General features: G+C 42.3%; 1 long non-coding RNA gene across 1 annotated transcript; it reads left to right on the forward strand.

Annotated features, from left to right (window-relative positions):
- The first annotated feature begins 3,207 nt into the window (after positions 1-3,207).
- Positions 3,208-3,875, forward strand: LOC145420656 (uncharacterized). Its single transcript, XR_013901975.1, has 3 exons — positions 3,208-3,347; positions 3,429-3,650; positions 3,737-3,875. It is a non-coding gene; the product is annotated as an uncharacterized LOC145420656 (long non-coding RNA).
- The last annotated feature ends 616 nt before the right edge of the window (positions 3,876-4,491 follow it).

Genomic DNA, 4,491 nt, shown 5'->3' on the forward strand with positions numbered 1-4,491 from the left:
TTACCTAATGGGCATTCTACCCATTCTACAGTGAATATTTAAGCATTAAAGGTGCCATAATTAAACCTGGTGAGTCACATGAAAAAATTGATTCTCAAAGTGATCACATGAAGATAACTCATATATTTAGAGACTACAACTCCCATATATGACAGGTATCCACATGTATTTATTTAGTTTAGATGAGCAAATGCGGTTGTCTTGGTGGTCTTCTGTCAAAGGATATTTGCTGTTTGTGTGACAAACTAATAAAAATATAAAAAGCATACAGTACTTAATTGAGATGTAACATTTTAACAACAAAAGTCTAGATAACCCCTCCCCTCTCCCAAAATGGTTTGTTCCAGCTCGGCTCTCCCCTGCTCTGGCTCTAGCGCCGTTGCTGCCAGAGTTATAGTGGCTGAGACGCAGCTGAGCGGAGGCGTAAGTGCCTGGCTTAAAACAGGACATATTAGCTGCATTTAACCTTCAGTTACTCTTTATATAGTTAGGTAGGCGTCAGGCCATGTTTCTTTTTAGCTGAAAAACATTACACCCAGGTAACCTGCTGTGTTGAAAACGTGTTTCCCGACTATGTTTGCTACTAGTGATGTGCGATACCACTGATTTCCTTTCCGATCCGATACCAAGTAATTTTCAGGGTGGTATCGGATCAGTATCGATACTGATCCGATACCGATACTTTATACAAAAAAACACATTTTATTTATTGTATCTCAAATTATAGCGTCATAATGATTACAGGACATCAGATTACTTGTTCTTATCACTTAATAATGCAGAGTTCATCATATAGAAATGAAACAACTGAAGTTGTGCGCCATTGGAACATGTTGCCTGTCTGCAGCACTAAAGGACTCCATGAGAGAGGTCTGTCTCGCCCTAGCAGCACCAGTCCCTCTCCTCCTCTTCAGTTCGTCTCAACATACGCGCCTCATATTCTGTGATGTGATTTACTCTGAGGTGTTTGACAAGGTTAGTGATGTTGCCACAACCATACATGCCAACCCTCCCGATTTTTCCGGGAGAATTCCAGAGCCACCATTCTCCCGAATTTCCACCTGGACAACAAAATTGAAAAACCATATTGCAGAATTCATAGCACGGCCGAGCCAATTCCATTTTTCAAACATTGGCGGCAGCTACTTAGTTTTAATATTACTCTTATTTCTCTTTCTGGGTCGCAAAAAACCCCCAACTTTTAACATGCTTTCAGGTGAGAATGTAGCTGTGTAAACTTCAAATATCTGAGCCGATCGACACATCGTTTTCAAACCCCTGCGACCTTTCGCTACTCGGGTTAAACATGATATATAAGTCACTTAGATAACTTAAAAATGTTATTGTTTGGCTTTTTCAGTGTTTTATTGGTTTGCGAGTAAATCGGTTTGGCTGAGATTAAAGTTATTAGATTAGATTAAATTAAATTTAACTTTATTAATCCCTCGGGTGGGTTCCTCCGGGGTTTTCACACAGCTGAATAAACATCAAACAGAAAACTAATTAAAGAAAGTGTGAGACAGTCGAGAGTTTACGCCAGCGCCCGGTTATATTTTAGATCAGCGGTCCCCAATCCCCGGGCCTCGGACCGGTACCGGTCCGTGAGTCGCTTGGTACCGGGCCGCGAGAGTTGAGGCTCAGGTGTCAAATGTATAGTTTTAAGGGTTTTTATCGGTTTTCAGCGTTATTTTGTTATCGTTTTTATCGTTTACTCGGTTTTCCTGGGTCTTTTCACGTGTGTTATGAATAAATCTTCTTTTTTTCGGTACTGGTACTAGTTTTATTTTGTTGTATTTATCCGCGACACCTTAAAGGCTGGTCCATGAAAATATTGTCGGGCATAACCCGGTCCGTGGCGCAAAAAAGGTTGGGGACTGCTGTTTTAGATAGCAAGGAGCAGACGGCTGAGTTTCACTCCACCAAGGGAACTCATGACGTACTACCCGGCTTTCTTTAGACGCAAAGGGCGGGTCCTCAGGTGGAAGCAGCCTCTGAATTTGGACACCCCCGCTGTTTCTGGACAGGCTAATAATAACGGTGACATTTAACATATTTTATCCAATAAATAAACACTGTAAAATGTATTTATCACCCCCCCTCCCCAACAGCCCTTTTGAATGTCTCCCTAATTCTGAGGTCTCAAGGTTGGGAAAGTATAGCCACAACACCTCACTCTTGGAGCACTTTTTTGCCACATGTATCGCAAACCATGTCTCAGCTGTTTGTGGAGGTAAAATACGTCCGCACAATTACGCTCAGCCATTGTTGTGAGACATTTATACAGCCGTATTTCGCACATGACTATGAAAGGCGGAAGAGGAAGTAGTTCCTTTGAATGTAGACAATCCGAATGTTATAGTTTCTTTCGATATTTTAATAATGTGAGAATCGATTCTAGAACATAAATGACTGGTATCGGAGGAATCGATATTTCAGGATCGATCCGCACATCACTATTTGCTACCCTACAATCTGTCCTACTCTGTAGTAAAATCAGCGATATTTGACCGTCCTGTTGCTCCCATTGAAATGTATACAGCCTATTTAAAATCTAAAACTTACCATTATCCGTAGCCTGCTGCTGTTACCACTGTCCTGTTTGAAATGTAATGAGAGAAACTGGTTATTTTGTCGTATGTGCATGTGCCAATATTGAACCCAAGGTACTAACTAGCTAACTGACTGGATGCCCGTTAACCTTATAACTCCTGCATGTGTATGTGTGTGTGTGTGTGTGTGTGTGTGTGTGTGTGTGTGTGTGTGTGTGTGTGTGTGTGTGTGTGTGTGTGTGTGTGCAGAGAGACAGCCAGGTTTGTATTGGATATGAGGAAGTTTTTCAAAAAAAGGAGCCACATTCAGGTAAAAGTGTAAGATCAAATGATCCATCAATAAAGGATAATGTTGGATCAGTGTTTCAATATTTATATCCTTTATTAGATGTACATGTGGTTTGGTTATTTGCCTTTTGGTTGAAAGTACTGAGAGAGGACTTTTTTTTTATTAGTGATCTTAATAGTATTTATTTTTTAATCTAATTGAATACAATCTATTTGTGTATGATTGTCAGTCCAAAGAGGGAGAGAGGAAAGAGGAGAACATGAGGAGAAAGTACAAGTTTAGGAAGAACCAAGTAAGAAAACAGACAGGGAGTACTAACAGGCAAAACAGAAACTTGTCATATGCTGTGGGAGTGTCTGGTCGGGCATGGTCCAGGTTCCTGTCATCCGTCCTTTGGGGTGGAGTTGGCCAGCTCATCACCTGTTTTCAATCTCCGGGGCTCCACCTAGAGGGTTTTTAAGCCAGCACTGCCTGCCACTCCTCGCCTGTTCGTCCTGCTACCATCTGTGGTAAACTTGGCCTCCTCTGTGCTCAGACTCTGTATACCTGGATCATGGTTTAATGTGTTTTCTGTCTCCTGCATTCTTCAGATTCATCACCCGTCGCACTCACCAGTAGTGCTGGTTCCGTCTCCATCCTGTTTTTCCGTCTGCTCGGAACCCAAGGACCACATACACAACTTCTTCTCAGCCTGCCCTTCAGTCCATACTCTCCACCTCCTTGGACTCTGGACCGGACTCTCCCCACTCTCGATCCTCTCTGGAATGCTCCCATGGCAGCCTTTTTCCCCGCTTAATAACCAGGGTCTCCAAGTAAGCCCAAGACTATCCACTGGCACTCCATACCTCTGTCCCTTACTCGTTTGTCACTCAGTAACACCTTTCTCCTGTGTTTACAGAAAGTTCCCGTTCGAGTTCTCCCTGTGCTCTACGCCTGTTTCCCCGCCCACGGATTTCCCTTAGTTTCTGCGAATGGTTTCTGTTAAACCCAGTTCTGTTCACGTTTTTGTTCCTTCTAATAAATTATACATAGTTCGAGCAATTGAGTCTGCTTTTGAGTCCACCGCATCCTTGTTTGTGACAAAACTGTTAAACTGGCAAAGAAAAAAACAACAACTAATTTTACTCGTACAATCTGGAAGTTGTGTTCTCCCTATATTAAAGCTGCTATACAGAATCTGCAAAACAAACTGGGTTGTCAGCCCTGGCACTGCATTACTATATTGAGCTTCAGTCAGAGGAAGTCACGGTTGCCAAAAACTTTTTGAAGCTCAAGAGTGAGGCTGGTGCCATTCCAGATATGTTAACATTGTACAATCTTCTGGATAATCAGATCTTCCCCACACTGAAAACTGTTATTCAGGTTGCCCTAACAAACCCAGTTAGCAGCTGGAGCTGTGAAAGGTCTTTTAGTGTCTTGAGTCAGCTCCATACCTGGCTGAGAAGGACCATGGGTCAAAGCAGACTCCAGCACCTGGCTGTGATGTCAGTTGAGAAAGAGATGCTTGAGAGACTTGACCACCAAAATGTGATAGACAGATTTACCAACCTCAAGTTGAGGCGACATAGGTTAAAAGAAAAGAAAAAATCTGCAGAGCCATAGTAGTATCTGCAGTAAAGATCTTTTCATACATTGTATCAAATTCAAATACAC

This window comes from Astatotilapia calliptera, chromosome 15 (assembly GCF_964374335.1).
Source record: "Astatotilapia calliptera chromosome 15, fAstCal68.1, whole genome shotgun sequence".
Taxonomy (NCBI): domain Eukaryota; kingdom Metazoa; phylum Chordata; class Actinopteri; order Cichliformes; family Cichlidae; genus Astatotilapia; species Astatotilapia calliptera.